The following is a 23624-nucleotide window of genomic DNA, read 5'->3' as shown; positions in this document are numbered from 1 at the left end:
ATCAACTCAGCACAGTTTCCTTGCTCTGCCTCACTTATCACTTTCCCCCGTAGTGGGTGGAACTTCTGTGGGTCAAGTTTTCTACTGTGGAACCCTCCAACCTTCTGCTGACATGGAAAATAAGCAAGGTCTCAGTTGAACAGAGAAGAGCAGGAGACCTAGGGTATTTCTTAACTCTTTACACTGTTTGTAAAAAGTTATTTATTTTCATGTGCAAGGCAGAGAGAGAGCGAGCCCATTTACTATTTTTTTTCCGTAAAAGCCTGTAACAGCTGGGCCTGGAGTGGCCTGCAGCCAGAAGCCAGGAACACCATCAATGTCTCTCAGACAAATGGCAGGCAGGTATGCAGCTACTTCGGGCACCACCTGTTGCCTTCCAGAGCGCACATTAACAGGAACCTGGAATTGGAGGTGGAGCCAGGGATCAAACCGTGGCACTGTGTTATCAAATGTAGCTGTCCCAAGAGGTGTCTTGACCATTGAGGTGAATACCCACCACTAAGCTGACTTATCACCCATCTTCTGGGTCTTCACCCCATTTCTCACCCCAGGGCAGTCCCTTCCGTCAGTGATTTCCTTGCTTTCTGGGGTACAGAGCTAGAAGTAGCCTTTCTTTTAGCTGCTGACTTTTCTTCCTGGAGGTGCTTAGTTCCTAACTTTCTCTGCTAAGTTGGTGATCACCACTTGCCAGTATTCCATTGTGGTGTGTCACATATTCTGTCCTCTTCTGTTAAGAGGCAGAGGGAGGGAGGGAGGGAGGGAGAGAGAGAGAGAGAGAGAGAGAGAGAATATGAATATGGATGCTCCCATTCCCTGGTTTAGTCCACAATGCCTGCAATGACTTGTGGCTGAGGTAGAAGTTTGGAGGCAGGAACTCCATCCAGGTCTGCCAAATGGTCATAAGGACCCAGGGTCTTGAACCTTTGGGTTCCTTACTGTTCACCAAGTTTGGGTTAACAGGAAGCTGGAGTCAGGAGTCAGAAGCAAATGTTGAACCAGGTACTCTCATATTGGACAGGGGTGTCTCAAATGGTATCCTAACCAAATGCTGGCTCTTTGTTTTCTCGTTTGCTTCAAGGTTTTAACACTTTAATCTCCCTTTACTGATAACCTATTTGCCACGGCCATTTCTTTGTCTGTGAAATGTGAGGTTACAGTGGCTAAATTTTAAGACATTTTCCTCCACTAAAAATTATCCCTCCTCCTGTGGATGGTTCAGATTTAATGTAATTCCTGGATGATCACAGTTAGATTCCCTATCATTTATCTCACTCTCTGCATAATAACAATTATTTTTGCTTTTGTTATTTTGAATCTTTTTTGAGCAAGAGACCTGTGGTGTGGCAAATTATATCTTATGTACAAATTAGAGTAAACTGCAAAACACAGGTGACTTTTGTTCCCTTCTGCATCACAAAGACCTTTCCAATACACCTGACTGATTGTAAAGGGAACTCCACAAGCAGATGTGAACTACTGGGACTCTGCTGAGGATAATTTGGGTGCTGTCATATTTATCATGCTGTGCTATTTGGCAAGCAAGAAGAAATCCTTTAAATTCGTTGTTCTTTTTGAAAACAAAATGAGAAGTGGTTGCTAAAATTTGAATTAGAAAGTTTTTCTCTCTATAGACAATCACAGTGTTTCCAGATTAATCAACAAAGGTTCTGTTTTTGTTGAGATCATTGAGGTGAGATTTTGGTCACTTGTGTCCAAAGAGTCTGCAAGTCCTGGAGGGCAGTGGGCAGTGGGCATGGGCGTGTTTTCTTGCCCTTTGGAACTCCAGACTGTGGCTTGAGGCATGCCTTGCCTCAGTGCTTGTCACTGTCGTAGCAGTGCAGGTGACTATTAGTTCTTGTGTGTTCATGAGAGAAATTTCCACCGGAAGATGACTATTTCGAAGAGAGTGGATTATATATTATTTGAAGCAAGAAAAAAACTCCAGCTTCTTAGAGTTGGATGACATTCCATGTATGTGGTTTTGTTTCTCTTAGGGCCATAGTATAGGGGGTGGGAATAGATTTCTCTGAAAAGCTTTTGAATTAAAAAGAAGGATTTTAAATACTCGGGAAGACAAGGGCAATCTTGGTTCTGCTAAACACAATTTCTTAAGATACAAAGCCTTGTTAAAGGTTTGTAGAAAAAGAGATCAGTGTATCAGTATGTGGCAATTTTCGACTAACCTGTGATCTACATTTAAAACCTTTTATTTCAGAGTGGATGTTGGGCCTAGTAGTTAAGATGTCTGCATTGGGAATCGGATGCTTCGGGTTAGATCTTGGCTTGTTTCTGATTGTAGCTTTCTGCTAATTCAGGTCCTGGGAGGTAGGAGGTTATGGTTCAAATGGCTGTATCTTTGTCACCACGTGGGATCCCTGGATTGAGCTGCCGTCTTGTGGCAGGTCAGGCCATTGCCAGCATTTGAGGAATAAACTAATACATGGAGTCCCCTCTCTTTCTCTGTTCCTTAAATAAATAAGAAATGATCAGAAAAAGCCAAGAAGAACATTTCTTTCATTTGGGGCTAGCGCTTCCTTTTAAAATAAAGCATGTTCTGTTTATATTGACTTCTTAAAGCAACACGTGATTGTGCTAATGGCATATACTCTTGGTTGACTCCCCAGCAGAAACATCTTCATTTCCCTTTCCTGATGGAATCCCAGTTCTGGTCTGCAAGAGATGGTGGTGTTCTTCAAGCTCTTCAAGGATTTTGGGGTTCCAACTTCGGGAGCTGAATATTGGTTAGTTTGAGGAAGCCGTAAGTATTCCATTTCCCTCATGATTTATTGACTTAAGACTGGACATATGATGTGATTTGGACCTGTGAAATCTGAGGTAAAGTCTCCGTGGTTACTTCAGGGAAGTTTATCTTTGTGTCTGTGGAAGGCTTCAGAAGAGGACTTTGCTGTGTAAGAATGTGATATTAAGTGGTAATAGCCATTTTGCACCATGAGAAAATGTTGTTGAAGCCTTCACTAAAGTTGGCAGGATGGAAAGATGCAAAGAACCTTGGTAATGATAATGTTGTCAAGTCATTAAATTGATTAACCCTGGCGCAACTTTATTTTCAGAGATGATAAATTTCCTTATTGTTTCAGCCATTCTGAGTGGATTTTATGTTAATGAATTGCCTCTGTGGAAATTAGGAAAATGCAAATATTAAAGAATCACAGAATGTCAGCATCAAAAGAGATTTTGATAAATTATTCAAGAAACACTTATTTGTTAAGGAAGGTAGCACTTGTGAAGGTATTGGACATGGCAGAGAATAAGACACACTACTCATTTGGAACTTACAGTCTAGTGGATTTAAGAAAATGTTTGCTTTCATGGTCTCATATTTTTTCTCAGTATTTATTTGAAATAAAAAGAAAGAGAAGGAGCAAGAGAGCTCCATATGCTGGTTCATTCTCCTAATGCAGGTATGGCATTTGGGAACATCAGCTGGGACATGGCCAGGCCAGGTGTCCTGCATGGATGACAGGAATCCAATTACTTTGACTTTCATTGCTGTTCTCCCAGGACCTGCGTTCAGGAAGCTAGAGATAGGAGCTGGAGTCGGATACTCTGAGGTGGTATGTGAGCTTCCTAACTGGTGCCATAACCACTATGCTTAGTGCCATTTTGATCTCATTACTAAGACAGAGACAACTTTGATATCTCTCAATGTTACTATTTTTTTTTTGTCACTTAGCAAAAGAGGGTGCATCTTATCAGAAGCAAGACTGTTAAATTAGGGTGAATTCTTTGCTCTTCTGAGTACCTGAGGAGTTGGACCTGGAGCTGAATCCGGGCATAAGGACAGGATAGAACTTTTTTATATCTAACAGGATGTGAGTCCTCTGTATTCCTTTGTATGCCCTTCTCAAATTATTTGAAGAAATTCCATCTCTTCTAAATATGTATAGACTTTTTCTGGTCATTATTTCCTAAACCAGTAGAATATAGCAGATGTTTGTATAACCTTTGCATTGTATCAAGTATAAGTAATATAAAAATTATTTAGATTAAACTAGATGAGTATATATTATGTGCAAGCATTATGTCATTTTATATAAGGAAGTTAAGTATGCTTGGATTTTGTTACCTTGAGGGATGTGGAGGAATGAAATTCTCTGGAACAAATTCCCGTGTGTATTTCAGAAGCAACTAGGACAATCTCTGTGTGTGAAACATCAAGACTGCCCAGGACTGAGTGCTAGGCTGGCAAGACCAATGAGCAATCCGCTGTGTGATGCTGCTCAAAGGAGTGTCAAGGAGACATGACTGGGTCGTGGCTTGAAGTTGCCTGCTGCGTCATGTGGAACTGTAACTTTTTTGGCAGTGGCCTATAAACTTCAGTGAAAGTTTTGTCACATATTGTAATCTTTTTTCTTCGCTTAAATTTTTATTCGCTCTTTTTGGAAAGGCAGAGTTACACACAGATAGAGGGAGAGATAGAGAAAGATCTTTCATTCACTGGTTCACTCTCCAAATGACCGCAGTGGTTGGAGCTGGACCAGTGTGAAGCCAGGAGTCAGTGGATGCAGGGGCCCAAGCGTTTAGGCCATCCTTCACTGCTTTTCCAGGCATGTTAGCAGGTGGCTGGATTGAAACTGGAGCAGCGGGACTTGAACTTGTTTCAATATGGGATCCTGGTTCCAGGAAGCAACTTTACACACTACTCCAAGGCATGGACCCTTGATTTAAGCATTCACAGGATTTTCCTTCTTCTTTTGGCTGGCAGTTGTCTGTACCCACTCTGTCTTCTTCTGGAAGAGTTGTGCCTTGCCAGGTGGGCTCCTGAGCTATCCTGTACTATTTGTAGGTGTTGGGGAGACTAGAGAAGCTGAGAGAGGCCATCCAGGCTTTATATTGAGAATACCAAGAGTTATAGATAAGAGGAAAATAATAAATTCAGACATAGGAGACAGAGAAGAAATCTTATTTGAGTTTGAGAGATTTAGGGAACTTGGAGACGGGAGAAGAAGGTTTGGAAGGAGGTGCAGTAGTATGAATGAATACATACACATACATAATATAGTTCTGTGGATCAAAGTGGCAGGAAAAGCTGGTTTCAGCCAGTTTTTCTCTGTTATGAGTAAGGTCTCTGGAAAATTTCAATAAACATCAATAAAGATCTAAAGTGGGAAGTTGACACAGTAGTATATATACCATGCTAATCCTTCACCTGTGGTGCTGGTATCTCGTAAGATCACTGGTCCGAGCCTTGGCTGCTCCAGTTCTGATCCAGCTTCCTGCTAATAGCCTGGGAAGGCAGTGGAGGATGGCCTGTGTTCCTGAGCCCCTACACCCACATGGGATACCTGGAAGAAGCTTTTGGCTCCCTATTTAGGATGAACCCTGCTCTGGCCAGATTGGCCATTTGGCGAGTATACCAGTAGGTGAAAGATCTCATTCACTCTGTCTCTTTTTTAAAATCTGACTTTCAAGTAAAATAAATAAATCTTTGGAAAAAAGATATAATTTTTTTTCTAGCTGTATTTGTTTGAATAAAACTCTAGGAAGAAGCTGACTTGTAGGTAAGGAAAGGTCAGCCTGACTTTCCCTGGGTTACAATCTTGTGTGGTATGCTGAGTTGCACACTTTGGAGTCCTACATATGCCCTAAGCATGTGTTTGTTGTACTGAATTGAATTACCAATACTTCAAGACATTATGCCTTTCCATATGATGGTTTCTAACTATGGAGAAAATTGAGGCTGAAATGATGTAATTCTTAAATCTTGCTCTTTCTAGGGTTGATGTAAAGTAGGCACAATGCACCAGAGAAAGGACATTCCATTTGGGAACAACTGCAGAAAGATATTTGGGCATCAATTGGACTGATCTTATTTTCCATCTGTGAAAATCCAAGTATTTCTTATTGTCAACCAGAGTCTGCAGAGGACCTTAAAATATGCAAACTGGGATTTTGTTTCAAATCTTTGAGACCTAAAGAAAAGCTACACACTAGGCCAGTGTCTTTATGCGTCCCCATTGGAATTCAGTAGAACAAAGGCATTGCTTCTTGTCTGAAGCACTTGTGCTTCAGTTTAATGAACTAGGCTCGAACTCAATGGGATTTCAGTTACAAAAGGTTAGTCCAGAGTGGCAATGTTTTATTTTGGTGGCATGGAGAGGCTGTTTTGTCCTCTGGTGATAGTGTAGGGGCTTTGAGGGAACAGTAGGAGTCATAGGGCTTTGCAAATGTGAGCTAGATAAGCCACAAGTTTAGGGGTGCTGCTGAGGTTTCCTTCAATGAACTACAAATGCTGGCTACCTCTGTTAGATGCCAGGCCTAGCTCGCTCCCCTCTCCTCTATTTTCACACTTCCAGGCGGCCAACATGGGACTGTGTCGGTGGCCCTTTTAAAAAAGAAAGAGAGTGTATCTCTTTATTTTTAGAGGTACCTGCTTTCACCTGACCTGAGGCACATCTTCTGATTCAGTCCTAAGTGCTGTTGGGAGTAGGTGTGAATGCTCAGCAAGGGTCTGACAGGAGACAGGACTCCTTTGGGAGCTTCCAGACCCTTCTGTCCTCAGCAGACCAGCCGAGTTGTGGAGTGTCCAGTCACTTAGCTGTGCCCTCCAGGAACTGTGTCTGCACATTTAAGGAAATCAAACTGGAGCCAACTAACTGGGCATTTCTGATGCCTGGGAGAAGTTCATTCTGTTTGAGTTACCGAGTTGCTGCCCTTGTTGAGTTTTTATCTGTCAAAAAGGAAGGAAGAGCTTGAGATTCCAAGGGGTGGTATGAGGCAGGAGCCTGTCTAGGAATATGAGAGAAAGAAAAAAGAAAGTGAAATGCTTGAGCACACATTTAGAGAAGAGCTGAAGGCACTTTGGAGACATTTGACTGAAAGGCGGAGGATGGGGTTTGAGTTTGTAACCTCATTGTGAAGGGACCTGTTCATGACACCTTGCCCTCAGTCTTTGAGGCCATGGGAACTTGGGTGCATGCAGTCATGGGCTCCTAGGAGGCACTCTGATCTCAAGGTGTGGAGGAATGGAAGAACATTAAAGGGTCAAATGAAATCCTATGCAGAATCTGAGGCTGTTTCAGAAGCTGCTTCGTTCTCAAAGCCTTAAACTAAAACTGAGGTCCCTGCGCGCGCACACACACACACACACACAAACACCCCTCCTCCAGGGACAGAGAATCTTTAGTTATTAGTTGTCCTTCTACTCTAGAAGAGGAGAGAATTCCACAGAGATGAGACAACTAAAGTGGGATTACTTTAAAATGCATTTCCCCTCCTTTTCCTGCTGGGGGTTGAGGAAGATTACATTTAGCTTTTGTGAAATGTCTTGCGCTCCTCTCTGGGAAAAGAACTGTAAATGTCAAGTCATCAGTCTCTGAGATCGCAGCGCACACAGGTACTCCCCCAGCAGGGAGGGAAGAGCATGGCCAACCCATGCACAAGTCTTAGAGAGCCCAAGGCCCTGGCAATCTCTTGTAGCCAGCAAAGGGCGAGAAACAGACAATTAGAGATGTGGAAGGCGGGGGAAGCTGGCGACACCTGAGGGGTACACACTACCCTGCTGAGAATTCACAAAGCAGAAGCAGCAGGCTTAGCAGGTGCAGCCCTTCATTTCTGGAACCCAAACTGCAGGTGCTCCTAAGCACGTGGCATTAACAGAACTTCTGTAACCCCAATGTGCAATCAAAACACCTGGAGATGTTGTTAAAATAAAGTTTCTGATTCAGTAGTTCTGCGGGGCAGGCTCCCCAGGAGATACTGCTTCTGGCCTGGGCATCATGCTCTGATTAGCAAGGTGTTAACAGAACCTCAGGTCGTAAGTATACTCTTAGGTAGCTCAGTTTTAATAGCAAAGAGAATCAAATCATGTATCAAGATAAACAAACACGTTCTGCTCTCACTTAACCTCACCAGTGTTAAAGGAAATTGTCCAGATAACTCCTAATCTCCTGGGTTTAAAATTGGAAATGTCTTGCACAATTTTTTTTAAATTATTTATTATTTAACTTCAGTAATTACATTGTATTATGTGACACAATTACATAGATACTTGGGTTCTCCCCACCCCTCCCCAAACCCTCCCACCATGGTGGATTCCTCCACCTAGTTGCATAACCACAGCTCAAGTTCAGTTGAGATTCCCCCATTGCAAGCGTATACCAAACATAGAGTCCAGCATCTTATTGTCCAGTCAAGTTCAACGGCTTCTTAGGTATACCCTCTCTGGTCTGAAGACAGAGCTAGCAGAGTATCATCCCAGTCAATTGAAAGCTCCAACATACCATCAGCAAAAATTTACATCATTATGGAATTAATTGACATAGTAATGAGTAACCAATATGTTAAAAGTAAATGCGAGTTCCCAGTCTTGCATAATTAAAAATGTTCTTTCGGCAGCTGACAGCTGATGTTGGACTGTTCTGAACTATGATTCCTGAGCATACAGCAGATGAGGGGAAGAACGTGTTGGGTGGTAGTAAGATGTGAACCTGGCTTGTATATTGGCCCAGGAACATCTGTTGTAAAGTGTACAGGCCACATAGCAAGGTACTTCAAAAAGCTCATGGAAAATATGTATTATGAAAAACTATGAATTTCATTTGTTCATGAAAATTTGTTTTTAAATTCTATTTCTATGAATTTAAAAAAAACTTCTCATATGCATAGTTAGGGACTGCTTTTGCACCTGATGTATCTCCTTTGGTTAGATTAGAGAGGGGCTAGTTGGTACAGGCAAGGGAAGAAAATTCAGGAGGCAGGATGAAATAGAAAATGACAGCAATAGAATGAAAGTCAAGAGATTGAATTTTTATTTTAGTTCTGGGAGGAGAGAATAAACTGCTTAGAACAAAAGGCAAAGCAAGGAGAAAAACATTAAAAAAGGAGAAAGAAAAGATCTGAGTGATGAAGAGAGGAAGGAAATCTCTCTGGTAGATAAAACAGATTTGCCAAATATATTACATTCATTAAAATTTTTCTCTGCTTATAATGTGTGCTTTTCAGAGGCTTTTCTTAGCATTAACGGACGCTCTGGGAGAGGAGAGAGTTGGCAGAGAGAAGCCTAGCAAATATAGAAATAAGCTTTACAGGCTTCAGAAGTTTCATTTCCCACAATAGAACGTTCTCCAGGCTGGGTAAACTTTTTCTTACTTAAACAAATGCTTTGAAAGACAAAGATTTCATATTGTCAGTGGAACATTCAGACTAATAATTGCCTCTGTTCTTCCTGCCTTGAAGTCTCAACAGCCAGCAGATTTATGATTCACTTTCAGCAATAAACTCCTTCAAATAAATACCACTTTCCCGGCTGCAAATTGAGTTTTCGCAAACACACAGAGATTGACTTCACAATCGGGAACTAAGTATTCTCGGTGTGTATGTATATATGATTATGAGACACTATGTTTTATTTTTCTCCTCTTTTCCTCAAGTAAATTCACTTGAAAATTTTGTTAAAAATAGCTGTTTAAAATTACTTATTTAATTTGTTTGAGATCCAGAGAGACAAAGAGGCTCCATTTGCTGCAACAGTTAAGGATGGACCAGGCAGAAGCCAGGAAATGCAATTCAACCCAGGTGGCAGGGAGTTAAGTACCTGAGTCATTGTCTGATGCTTGCCAGGGTGTGCAACAACATAAAAACTGGAATTGCAGATAATTCGAAGCTAAGGACAAGATGGAGGAGGCATATGAGCTATGCGGGTTACACAGCTGCAGGGGCGCAGGGCAGGATGTCACCTCCTTAGAGTCCTGCCCCCCTGGGGAGGTAACTCTCACCTACAGGTTCCTTACTAAGCAGGATAGAAGACAGCCAGGCTTCTTCCTTTCTCTGGCCAGATCCCATGATACTGCTTAAAATTTTGTTTCAATTCCATTCCATTTTGTCAATTCCGCACTTGACCCAGTTGACCTTTGTGTTGCAATTGCCTTACTGATAACAATCCCTTATGGGGCACTTAATTTTCAGACCTTCTGGCCTTCAACATTTTATGAAATTGGTTATTTTTCTGATTATAGGTATTCTGAGGTTCTAGGCATCATACTGCTAACCATTTTTTGAAATGTATTTTCTTGATACATACTTCTCATTATGGATGAGGAAACAGGTTTACAGAAAGTAACTTACTTTCTCAAGATCATAGAAACTACTAAGTGGTAGAACATGGGTTGAAACCCATCTGCTTGACTCCAAATCCCATAATTGACACTATCAACAACAATAACAACATGAACAGCTGGCATTCGTTGCACATCCCTGTTCGTGAACTCATTTAGCCCTTACATGAACCCTATGGCGGTAGTAGTACTTATTGTTCCCATTTTACAAGTGAGGAAACTGAGGTTTAGGGATGAATCTGAGTTGTGCAAGGTCACACCACTAACTGGTAAAGAAAGGAGCCAGATACAAGCTCAGGTAGGCTGGCTACAGAATCCCGACTCTTGCCTTGATGCCTCACTACCTACATGCTGTGACTTTAAGGGATATAGTCCTTTCTTTGGGCTCTGGACAAAGACTTCACTTCCTTGCTTGGTCTTTTCCAATTTCCCGCTTCCTCCACTGCCTGACATGTTGGACCCATTATCCTGTCCAGTATTTGTAGTCTTACGTGTCTCCTGTTCCTCCATTCTCATCCAAACATTATTCAAGCACCTATGGGTCCCAGGTGTTGTACTCTGCATCAGGAAAGTGCAGGTCATTATGTAGAGAAATAATGAACCCTGCTCTGAGCCAGTCACAAGCAGTGGGGAGACAGGCAAGTCAGCTAAGCATCCTGCTCTAACAACCCTTGAGTGCAGGTGAGTGAAAGTGCTTAAATAACCTCCGAATCACGGAGAGGAGCCAGCCCTGGGGATGTTGAGAACACATTTGAAAAGGAGCTCACAGACAAGAAGTGAGATCACACAAGGGGGAAGCAGCTCTTCATTCAACTCGCTCTCTTGTTTTCCTTTCTCATATCCACACATATGGTTGGAAGTCTTGTTGGTGGTGATTTGTGCATCTGGAGCCAGTCAGTCATGTACAGAGACTGTAACATCACCCTCATTATCACTTAAGAACCTCTATAGACCAGGCACATCCCCGAGTCTTCACATGCCTTATCTAATCTAATCCTTATGCTAAGACCTAAATGTCATCATTATTGTCAGGTTCCACATAAGATTCAGAGGTTCTGTGTGAGTGAGATGCTTTCTTTTGCATTTCATTTGTTTTTGCTTCCAAGAAAGGGTGGCTAGATCTCTTTACTTTGATGAATTCTAATATGAGGTGAGAAGGTTCTCAATAAGTGGTTTTTAATAAAGGTGAGTGGGTTGCAGAACCATGTGAGTCTTCAACTGCTATGCAGAGGATTGGGGACGTGGGGTAAGGAGGGTGAGACAAATGCTTCAGGTTGCCTTCCGGAGTCCACAGGTGAGGGTAGTGGAGAGGAAGCGAGATGAACCACTCCATGCTGTTCGTTTGTGTCAGCTGCTGGGAATGAAGACAGTCATGTGATGTTGCCTTAGAGCCCCCGATGAAGGGAACAATGTTCCAAGGATGTCACTTGAGTGGTCTTCATTGTTCTGAGAAATCATTGGCTTCCTTGCACCATAGGTGAGAAATTCTTTCCAAAGCCCTGTGGATGTCCATGTTTACCTCAGTGTGGCCACGGACTCAGGTGTGTGCTATAAAACCTGGGTTGCAGTGTTGTTCAATTCATCCTTCTTTCCACACTTTGAAGAGGTATATTCAAGGTCCTCTTATGGCTTAGATAAAATGGCTGTCTCGTCTTTCATGCGCCTCTGGGTGTGTTCTGTGTTGCAGGGGCATCAGCAACTGACATGTCCCAGTTCTGGAACATGTACCATGGGGTCGGACCACTTGTCTGTGTTTTCTCTGAGGTTTCGAGTTGAAGGCAGCTATCCTGTTGGGAAATCTCCTAAGAAACTTCACCTGTGAGGTTCTCAGACCCGGCTCTCAAGTTCGCCGATTGGTGCAGGTTAGGCTCAGCCCGCCTCCTGCGCCACCCAATGCAGGTACTGGTTGGTTCAGCTGACTGGCCAATCCCACCTTCCACCTCCGGTTCTCATAAGAACCTGCAGGAGCAGCAGCCCATCCCAGCTCAGCCTGCTCGCTGACCCGGCTCTTGTGCACATCCATAAGGTGGAGTGTGGGCAACCCTGAAGAGCTCCCGTCAGACCTGCCCATCTCTCCGCTCCTCGTGGAAGGGTGGAGAGACTTCTTAAAGCATTGTCTACAGACCATCTGAGTTACAAAACAGTAAGTCAAATATATTTTAGACATGGACTAATGAAACCTGAATGAACTACACGTGCTGTTCGGATGATTCTAGAGTGTAGCGTTACTGAAACCTAACCTAATTTCTGTGGGTGAATGTGTGCGACGAGGTTGTTTCAAATCCGTGTACTTCTGTGTGGTCTCAAATAGGCTTTTGTTGAATAGAACTAGACCAGAGAATTCAAAAGGACTGATGTGTCTGCAGGAGGTGGAGTTTTCCCTGTTCCTTTAGCTGTACATATGTGTTCCAAGAAGATAACATTTTTGATAAGTTTTATAAAATTATTCCAACGATTTTCAGAAATGAGGCTCCATCTTTCAACAAATACCAAGTTGATATTTGAATAAGAGACTGAATTATGGGAGCGAGCTCTTTATGCTGGTGCTGGTGCTCTTCATGTGGTGCTGGTGTTTCTATCAAGAGACTTTAGTGGTTGATTGGAGTACTCAGTCACAAAGGGTACTGGGTGCTCCCCTTTGCTGTGGAATAGAATAGTGTGGCTTTCCAAAGACAGAGACCAATATTATTCCTCTTGCGCATTATCAGTTTCATCTGAATTTAAATGCCACAGGGGTTAAAAACTTTGTGACCATAGAGCAGCAATGATCTTCTACGTGAGTGTATTTTAATGGCATTATGTTTACATGTTAGCACAATGATTAAAAAATAAGGCTAATGAATCCAATCTATTTTCTCTTAGTTCATGCTATTTGAGCCCTCAACAATGCCAGGTTCTTACAGTTATAAATTTTCATGGCAAGTGAAGAGCTGTGATGTGATACAAAGGCACAAGGGGCTGTTAGCATCTCTATATCACCCCCTTTTCTGAAGCACCATGCAAAACAGGTGTGCTATGTGCTCTTTCCTGATGATTTCTGTGCAATTCTCACTACTGCATTCAGGCGTCCAATAACCATTTACAACAGAAAAGGATCTTAACGCATAAGAGGTGTGTATATATTCAAAGACCGACTTTAAATGTAATTTATACAGGTTGGAGAGATTTGGTGGAACAGAGACTGTGGTGCCAAATGTAGGATTAACATTTGTATATGCTCGGTCATCTGCTTAGCATGATGGTAAAAAATTATTCTGAGATAAACAATAGAAATACACAAAGTAGGGTCTTGTATTTGTAATCCTTCTGTTTAGGATGTGATCAAATACGCACTGTCTACTTTGTGGGATTGTTAAAATGCTGCTATCCTACTGTGGGAGGATTTAGAGTGTAGATGGGCAATTGATTGTCAGGGCCAGAGAGTGACTCTGAAGAAAATTGCTGATTATTATAAATTATCCAATCACCACATGCATAATTGGTGTGTTCTGTGTAGCAATAATGTCCTAAGACTTAAAGTAGTACTGTGGGCTACTTTGAATTGTGATGAAATAATTACAGAGGACATTAATCCAAGGGTTTTAATAAGATTTGATAACTTTATGGTGGGGAAAGAACTCTTGCGTTATAACAAGCCAGCTTGAAATTCAGTGGCTTGAAAGTAAGAGTAACTTGTCAGGTTTTTGTCGGGTGACCTAGGCTGAGCAACTTTGCAGGTCTTTTTTTGTCTCGTTTGGGTGGGCATGAGCCACCTGGGGAAGAGCTGATCTGGTCTAGGCTTGGCTAATGAAGTTCATCTGGGTAGATGTTCGCACTCCTCATCTCACTAGGATCAGCTGGTTAGCCCCGGTTTTGTCCTATGGCGATGGGAGAAGCAAAGATGGCTTGGTGTTCCTCTGTCAAGGAAAGTCATCCTGCTGAGCTCCACTTGGGAATCTGGGGAAGTATTCCTTTACTGATTACCAGGAAAAACCTTGAGGTCACAGGATAAAGTGTATGGAAATAGTAAAGAACTTTGAGCAATGCAGCAACCACTCCACATTGACTATGCGTGTGTGTCGATCTGAAGGATGAACAGGGTCTATCCAGATGAAAGGAGGTGGGTGGGGTACTCGGGGAAAGAGGGGTTCTAGGCAGGATCAACAGCAAGCGGACAGGTCTAGAGGTGTTAGTTTTGAGGGACTGAACGAAGGCCAGTGTAGATGGATAGAAGAAACAAAGATGGTTAGAGACAGGTGGGGCTCAGAGGCAGCTGTCTTAGCCTTGTGACTGCAGTTTCTCACCAGGGCCTTCAGCGCCTTTGAGGATTATTTGACCTCAGGTTTGTTTACTAGTCATTATTGTCTGCATAGTATAGATGTAAGAAGGATGCTCTTGATGCAGTTGGCAATTGCATGAGCACACCTTAATAGTTCGGTTAGAGTCCAGTGAATTCCCACTCCCCTAGGGACTTCTGATTAATGTCTCTGCATACTCCCCTTTCGGCCTTCAGTAATTACCGCAAATGTTTTAAATTCAGCACGTTAATTCATCTTGTAGGAAAAGCATTTTCAAGAATAATCATAAATCAGTAAAAAGATTAATCTGTCAGTAACAGAGGCCATTTTAGAGCAAATGCTAGCAGACCGCCTTGTTCTGAACTGGAGCTCTATGTGTCAGGTGCAGCCTTTAACTTGCTCAGAACTTTGACCTGTTGAAAGGAAAGAAATGTCTTCGTTCTTAATCTTTAAGCTGGTAAGAATAGGTACTACATTTGATGTTAGTCAAAGGCTGAGAAACAATCATTAGGGTCTTTTACAGTATTTAATGGAGGCCCCAAGGGAGGACCTGGGTGACCTTGGGCAATTCACTTGTTCCCACTGGATTTGAATGTTTTTGTCAAAAAGTGGAATGTAGGGCCTGGCACGGTAGCCTAGTGGCTGAACTCCTCATCTTTCGTGCACCAGGATCCCATATGGGTGCTAGTTTGTGTCCTGGCTGTTCCACTTCAACCCAGCTCTGCTTGTTTCCTGGGGAAGCAGTAGAGGACGGCCCAAAGCCTTGGGACCCTATGCCCACCTGGGAGATGTGGAAGAAGCTCCTGGCTTCAGATCGGCAAGTCTCTAGCCATTGTGGCCACTTGGGGAGTGAACCAGTGGATGAAAGATTTTTCTATCTGTTCTGTGTAAATTGGACTTTCCAATAAAAAAAAAATCTTTAAAAATGGGGTATAAGTGCTCCTGCAGAATCTTCCCAGTTTTGACATTTATTATTTTTATGTTCTGAGCGTAATAGTAACTTCAGAAACAGATCTGTAGCTTTCAGTTACAGAAATTGCTTTCTCTGTTTTATAAAATAAAGCACTGATTAAGATTCAACAAAAGTGAAGCGGAAGGAAGTCAGAAAAAGTACATCTGCATGTGTGCAGGCAGTAAGTGGCCTTGTTATGAGTTACGGTATCTTCCAAGAGGTGTTAATGAGAACAGCACTGGCCCCTTAACCACCTGTGTGCTGAAGCAAGGGTGGTTTAAGACACTGCAGCTGGCTGGGATTAGGTGAATATTTCCATGGTTTTTATTTCACTGTTTTCGTATGTATCACTGTTACACCTTGAGGTCCATGAGCACACAATTCCATCAGTCATTTTGGGTCCAATGATTCCTTGAGCAGCAAAGGGAGCCCCCCTACCTGCAGAGTGATGATGGGTATGAGTTTTGAGGGTTAGGGGAATATGACTCAAACTCAATTTCAAAATTTAAGTTTTCCATGAGCACTGAACCCACTGTTGCCTGGCTAGCAGCTACATGAAGCAGTCTCTTAGCTCAGTATTTGATGTGTTAGTAATTGCTGTTTACTTACCATCTCTTAGGCCCAGGAATTCTCTCAGAACTGAACACAAGAGAAGCAGTACTCACTTCTCTGAATTTCCAGCACTCCCCAATACACTGATCAGGGCATCTACAACTTAGTTACCCAGAGCAACAAGGGCACTCAATCCCAAAGATGAATCTCCGGCATTCTAAAGGTATCCTAGCATTTTCAAAGCCAATTTAGTTATTTCCCAGGGAAGGGTGGTGGTGATTATAGAAATAAATCTGCACTTCATTTTTAGCCCAGTGGCCCATTACCGCTTATTTCAGGGTCTAAGTCCCAAGAATAACGAGAGTCATTTTATGGGAGTGAGAGATTATAAATCACAGACGTTGTCAGTTCCATATTTTCCTCCAGCATTCTTTTCTCGGAGAGCTGTGCTGATAGCAACCCCAGAGACAGCCCCTTGGAGAAGCCTCACCTGTTTTTTGTTTAGGTTTGATTGAAGCTTCAAGTCAACCCTGGCTGCTTCCCAGGCCCACCTGTTAGTTTCCCACAGCGAGGTCTTTGAGCAAACATCTTGATATTATGTGTATATATATATCATATATTCTGTGTGTATATATATATTATATATACACACATAATATGTATCAGTACATTTTATTATTTTCCAAGTAAGTTTTGCTCTACACATAGCAAACACAGAACATGTATTTGGAATGTAAATCTCAAATAAACGAGATTAAATAGTCTGTTGCAGGGTCTGCAGAATTTCAACTGAGAAAAATTTTTTCTAAATCTCCTTCACACAGAATGCCACCTAAAGGGGCAAATGGACCCACTGAGTGTTAAATTCTGTTAAAGTGAGTGTTTATAGGAGTGTTTTCTAACGTAGAGACTTGTGAAAAAAACTCTGAATTTCTGTTCCTATTTTAATCTTCAGATGGGATTTGTTTATATGCACACAAAGTAGGGTGTACATTTAGCTTAGTGGTGAAGAATTGGCTGGGACACCTGTGTCCCACACTGGTATGCCAAAGTTTGACTTCCCCACTTCATTTCAGCTTCCTGCTAATGTTTGTCCTGGGAGGCAGCAGATGATGGTGCAAATATTTGGGTCTATTCGTGAGGGAACCAGGATTCTTAGCTCCCTAGCATTTCGTAGTTTCTATTTTTCAAATGAAAAAAGATATAAAAATAAAAATGCATGCTATTTATTAGGACAGTTCCAAATGTATAAGCTATGGAATGATAGAAATGGAATATGCTTTAAATTACCCATACAACCTATTACAGAAAAATTTGGAAACAACTGATTATCACCAAATCCCCCCCCTTTTTTTTGATGAGAACTAGTTAAGACTTCCCTATCAATTCAACTCCTCATTTTAGGCATTTGTCTTGTCTTTGTTTCTAAATTTACTTGATTAGCCATACAGACTGAAAAGCTTTGAGGCATAGGAGGAAAGGTAACGTGAGGATGAGGGCGGTAGGAGTCCAGAAGTGGAAGAAGTAGTGGAAATGGCATGGAGACCATGACCGCAGTCAGTCTGTGACCTCTGGTTTTGTCATCTTGCGCCAGCCATTGCTGCATGCAAATGCCAGTGGGCTGTGAAACACTCAAAAGACTGGAAAAAGCAGGGGCAGGTTACAAATCACCATTAGCCTCTGAAACATTGAGAGTTGTCTATAGAAAGCGAGGCAAGGATGAAAACTACTAATGAATAATCACTTAATATGAGGCAGATGCTAAAGTGATAAACACATCAATTAGACTGCTTTAAAAACACTCCACAGTCACACTCATCGACCTGAACTCTGTTTGCGGACCTGTCCTTTCTCCCCACTGTGTTGGTCCCCATGTTGATGAGGGTTGAGATGCCCAGGGCCATCTCCTCATGAATTGACTGAAATACAGACCAAGTGTTTTCCATCTCCATTTGTCTTACCATATCAAAGAGGCATAATGAATTCAAATTATATTTTTCAGTTCCTTAGTTCTGTTGATTTACATACCAAACAAATTACACTGAGTGCTGACAGGTGAAATTAGTGTTCTTCTGTGGTTACAAAAAGGGGACAAATGTTGGATTCCTCATTTTAAAGATTTGACTGGTGCCAAAATGAACATATATTAATATGGCAAGAATAGAGGATGGGCATATTATACCACTGGGACGATATGACAATTCATTTATCACCATTTATGAACTATGGGTGCATACACTGTCACAAATAAAGATGGATGTATAATCTTGCGGAGTCCCCTGAGACACAGAAGTAATGTCTGTGGGCATATGTGATTTTAATATACATTAACTTGCAAATAACTGTGATGCACACAAGTCATTGCAGGAGACAGGAGAGGTGCTGATCAGTCAACATGTAGCTTCTGTGTAAGAAACCCAACTGGAAGGCCGTGCTCATCACTGTTGCATTTTCATTTTAAAAAACATTTTGTGAGAAATTCCTACTCGGATGAGGAGACTAAAAGACTGTGCTTAAGGCAAAGCCTTGTAGATGAAGAACAGAACAGTGCTTCCAGCAGTAGAAATGACTCCATGGTGATTGCAGAAGTCATCTTGTTCTACAGATACATAGAATTGTCAGAGGGACTTTTGGCCTTACCTGACTGTTGCACCTGGACCCATGTAAGGGCTTAGTCATCCAAACCAATATACATTTATCATTTGGAACTACTCTCCAGCAGGAAGCCTTGTTGAGAAGTGTTCTAGAAGAAGGTCATAGTTGTACACGTTGTGGGTCCCTATCAGGTAGGGCTCATCTGCTTTAATGCCTCTATCAATTTCTGGAAAGGTTCTTGAATAGGGACTTCATGGAAACACAAAAGAACTTACCTATGACCATCATTCTGTATTAAGTAATGAGAATGCACAGTCTGCTTTGCCTTGAGTTATAATAGAATTGTTTGAGTAATGTTTTGCTATAATAAAAAATATTGGGCACCCAGTATTTTCTAAGTCTTTGTGTAAGCACTTGATCTTTAAATCACCTGCAAAATATGGGAATGCTATGAGGGTGATGAGATTGTTATTCCTAGAGAGAAGTTCTTTTGGGTGAAGTCAGCAGAGGTGGTTAGGATGCATGGGTCTCTGACGCCAGACCAGAAGATGCTGTGCTGTCCTTTGTCCTGTTCTCTAAGGGGCCAGAGACAACCCTGAGCCTGTGTGGTGGGGGAAGGTCCTCTCAGAGCTGATCTGATGTCGGCTGTTTTGAGACTCATTTTGTCATGAGCTCAAGCACCTTGAGCACTTCTTGCCTGCGGCCGTTTGCTACTCCATCTTGCTTTCATCATTGTTTAAATGCTTTTCTTGACATTCCGTCTTGGGGTGCTGCATGGCTTGCAAGCTCAGGAGTGATTGGGTAGTGCTGTGTCTTGTGTCTGGTGCTCATGGACAGCTCCTCTGAGGGTTGCCACGCTTGAGGAATTTCTAGTCTGCCTCCCGGTGGCTCTTGCTTAGAATCTTGGCTGAAATCGTTCCTTCCCTTCATGATAACATGTCATTCTCCAGAATACTGGAAGTGTATCTGAAAGTCATTATCGTTTGTTCACCCATTCTCAGTACCAAGTATCTTGTAATGATCAAATTATGTTTGTGTATACATATATAAGATATCTACTCATCTTTTTAAACATATAATGATAGCAGTTACATGATTTTCCAAATGAAAGATCAAATGTAACTCAACCTGGTTCAAAAGTTGAACAGAGGGTCCGACATGATAGCCTAGCAGCTAAGGTCCTCACTTTGAACATGCTGGGATCCCATATGGACATGGGTTGTAATTCTGGCGACCCCAATTCCCTTACAGCTCCCTGATTGTGCCCTGGGAAAACAGTCAAAGATGGCCTAAATCCTTGGGACTCTGCACCCACCTGGGAGACCTGGAAAAGACTCTAGGCTCCTGGCTTCAGATTGACACAGCTCCAGTGATGCAGCTGCTTGGAGTTAACCATCGAACGGAAGATCTCTTTTCTCTCTGCATATCTGACTTTCCAATAAAAATAAAAATCTTTATAAACAGAATAGAATATCTGAGAATAAGATTTATCAGGAGGGCCCAGAATAGCCTAGTGGCTAAATCCTTCCCTTGCATCCACTGGGATCCCATATGGGCAACAGTTCATATCCCAGCTGCTCCACTTCCCAAACAGCTTGCTGCTTGTGGCCTTGGGCCTTGTACCTGTGTGGGAGACCCAAAAGGCACTCCTGGCTCCTGGCTTTGGATTGGTTCAGCTCTGATTGTGGCTACTTTGGGAGTGAAATGGCAGACACAAAGTTTTCTCTGTATCTCTTTCTCTGTATATCTGCCTTCTCAATTATAAAAAAATCTTAAAGATTTGCTTGCAAAGCTGGGATTGTGTGGTCATACAAATGTGAGAAGAGAAACATGGAATTTGGGCATGGGTGTGATTTTTTGTTTTGTGTTTTTCCAGTCCTAGTTGTAGCACTGGTTCCATCTGAACTTAATTGAATCATTAATGTTCCTGGCTTGCATTCTCTCTCCTGTAATATAAGTCATGATTGAACTATTTCTCTAGTTATGGTGGTGTAAATGAGAATTCGCGCTAAGTTAAGACTTTACCATTTTTTGCTTGGCATGGTATGTGTGTTGAAAGCCATGTTGGATTCTGGAGACACTTGTCTTGCACGTCTTCCTGTTCCCTGATCTCACATGTGTCCAAGTCATCCTTGCAAAAAGGGCATATGCAATTACAAATCCTCAGAGCACACTGCATGCTCCAGCTCTTGATTGAGATAATCCAGTAATAGTGGGTTCTGTGGTAAGTTCTACATGCTGTTTTTGGAAATGCATTCTTAAGTTCACAATGAATGTTGATGGATTTGAAAGGCCCTGATAAGTCATACAACGAAGAAGCCTGCTGAACTCTGTTTAAGCTAATCTGATTCGGTTAAAAAGAAGCTTTAAAGTTTGTGTATTCTCTGTAGAACTCAAGTTACCACCTCCTTTGAGAAAGTGCTTCTTTGAATTTAAATGGTTCTTAGTTGTCCTTGTAATACCCTGTACACACTTCCGTGATTATATACATGTATTGGATTGTATTCTTGATACCATGTCTGTTTCTAAATAAGAAGCCTCTCAAATAATGTTCATGCCTGTCCATATTTGCACCCCCTGGACTTGGATGAAAGGGGATATTTCTAGTCATTAATAAGCACTCGAAAATGTTTGTTGAATGAATGTATGATGCTGACTATATAAATTGTAATTTCCCTGAAACTGCAAGATTCCACTGGGCATTGGTGAAGCTTCTTTTTTCCATACTTACTAATGCTTGTAATAAGAATAGAAGTTTAAAAACAATCTCTGAATTTGGAAATAGGATAAGCTAAAGAGAATTTTTTGTTCAAAAAACTGTTTAAGCCCCAATATGTGAGCACATTTACCAAAGGGGCAAAAGGACTTCTGTGTTTTTTAAAGAGCCCCAGATGAATACAGCTAGGAGGTAATACCTATTTGTCCCAGGAATAGTAGCCTAAGGTTATGGAAAAATTGTAACCAGAAGATTAAGCATTTATTGGACTGGAAGTCGTGCTAGATGGATGAGTTTTTCTGGCAGAATATTTCTGATAGGGGACCACTGACAATGAAGGAAAGGGCACGGGGCCTCCATGTTTGTTGAGCTTTAGTGTTAACTAGGGAGTAAAGAGAGAGGTTGAACAGCTAGAATGGTTTTGAGATAAAATGAAATGCTAAGTATAGCAACTTGAGTGATAAAGGTTTTTACACTCAATGGCCAGCTGCCAGTAAGTCTTCTCCTTAGGGTTCTTGGTGGGGCCAGCAGGTAGAAATGGCAGGGCTGTGGCTTCCCTCTTCAATTCCATCAGTGAGGAAATAGGGTACAATAAACCCAGATTGAGTAGAAGAACAACTGGGCACAGTTGGAGTAGTGGAAGTTGATGCTTATGAAGTTCTTTTATCTTAAAAACACAGTTCTTATCCTTCTGTGTTAATTGTAAAAACTGTAGGGAATATTGACAAACAAGGGAGAATAAAATAGTACCAATCATAATAATTCACAGGGAGTATCAGTTCTAATTATGGGGTGATTTTTTTGTGTAAATACTTTTCATACATAAGGATATTTCAAAAAGTTTGAGAAGCAGAATTTAAACACTTTTATATCTTGCAACAAATTTGAAATTCATGTGCAGTTTTATCATATGCATTTTCCATGTGATTTTTGAGGATTCCCTCATACATGCACCTAAAAATATTTTAAGCGAAAATTTGTTTTCAGCCTTTTTCCATTAATTTTTTTTAAAGAGATTTATTTTTAGTGTTACAAAGTCAGATATAGAGAGGAGGAGAGACAGAGAGGAAGATCTTCCGTCCGATGATTCACTCCCCAAGTGACCACAATGGCCGGTGCTGCGCCGATCCGAAGTCGGGAACCAGGAACCTCTTCCGGGTCTCCCATGCAGGTGCAGGGTCCCAAAGCTTTGGGCCATCCTCGACTGCTTTCCCAGGCCACAAGCAGGGAGCTGGATGGGAAGTGGAGATGCTGGGATTAGAACCAGTGCCCATATGGGATCCCGGCGTGTTCAAGGCTAGGACTTTAGCCACTAGGCCACGCTGCCGGGCCCTCCATTAACTTTTTAAAGTACTGTCATTTCCGTATGGGTATGTACTATGACTCTAGCAATCGAATTTTAAAGCAGGACAGAATAACATAAATATATCAATGAACCATTGCATGGTTCATGCAATGGTTTTAATGGCAACATGATATTTTGTGTATACAACTCCTATTATTGAATTTCTAGATTTTAGCATTTTCATTTTAGGTTTTACTATTAAAAACAATGCTGGAATAAACTTTCTTCTATCTAAACCTTTGTCCATTTCCATAAGTGGAATTACTGGTTTAAAGCTAGTGATTTTGATCCATATGGTCAAGTTGACCTTTTGAAATGTTAAACCAAATTTTACAACTATGTCCTTGGAAAAGTCAATACTGTTTGTCATCAAATATTTGCCAGATTGATAGAAAGACTGGTATTTCTTTGTCTTAATTTGTATTTTTTTTTATTACAGGTTGGTTTTTGCTTTAGATGTTTAAATTTATTTTAACAATGTTTTTCTTTTTGCCAACTTTTGTATTGAATGTTGTCCTTTATTAATCCTTACTATATTGTCACTGTTTCTTTAGAGTTGCAAAAAGTAGTCTTTATAAAGTTTTATGATTTAATGGAATTCATCAATATGTTAGTCTCATTTACGTAGTAAATGATCATTACTGCAACAAAATTGTCTCATTAATGTCATAGTAACACAGAACAAATCCAACGTAGTTCATAGTTACAATTCTTATGAAAACATGATACTTCCTTCCCTGTTTCCTTATTTCTTTGTTCTTCCTCAACCAAGTAAAAAACGAAAAGACCACAGCTCAACTGGAATGTAGGCAAAGACTACAAACAGTAATCAGATAAAATGTATTGCACTTTTGTACAGTAAACTGTAATTGCTATGTTGGCATAGACCTATGTGTATATGCACACATGCATACGCATTAAACACAAGTTAGAGAATGTGCTATTTTGCTTTTTGGGTCTGGCTTATTTAGCATAATTTCCAGTTGCATTCACTTTGTGGCAAGTGTCAGGACTTATTCTCTTTTTATGGCCAAGAATATTCCATCACATATATACCATTTTTATAATGTTTTTAATTAGAAATCTCTTCTAATATTTATATTAAATTTTA

At 41.3% G+C, this 23624-nt stretch overlaps 1 long non-coding RNA gene across 2 annotated transcripts in view; it reads left to right on the top strand.

Annotated features, from left to right (window-relative positions):
* The first annotated feature begins 2625 nt into the window (after window positions 1-2625).
* LOC131482068 (uncharacterized) overlaps window positions 2626-23624 on the top strand; it is a 436522-nt gene continuing 415523 nt past the window's right edge. For both annotated transcript variants that reach the window (XR_009246743.1, XR_009246744.1), the window contains exon 1: window positions 2626-2758. This is a non-coding gene — a long non-coding RNA (uncharacterized LOC131482068). The remainder of the gene's footprint in view (window positions 2759-23624) is intronic.

This window comes from Ochotona princeps, chromosome 15, assembly GCF_030435755.1.
Source record: "Ochotona princeps isolate mOchPri1 chromosome 15, mOchPri1.hap1, whole genome shotgun sequence".
NCBI classification, from domain to species: Eukaryota; Metazoa; Chordata; class Mammalia; order Lagomorpha; family Ochotonidae; genus Ochotona; species Ochotona princeps.
The sequence above is the reverse complement of the archived record's forward strand: the minus strand, read 5'-3'. Positions and strand labels throughout refer to the sequence as shown.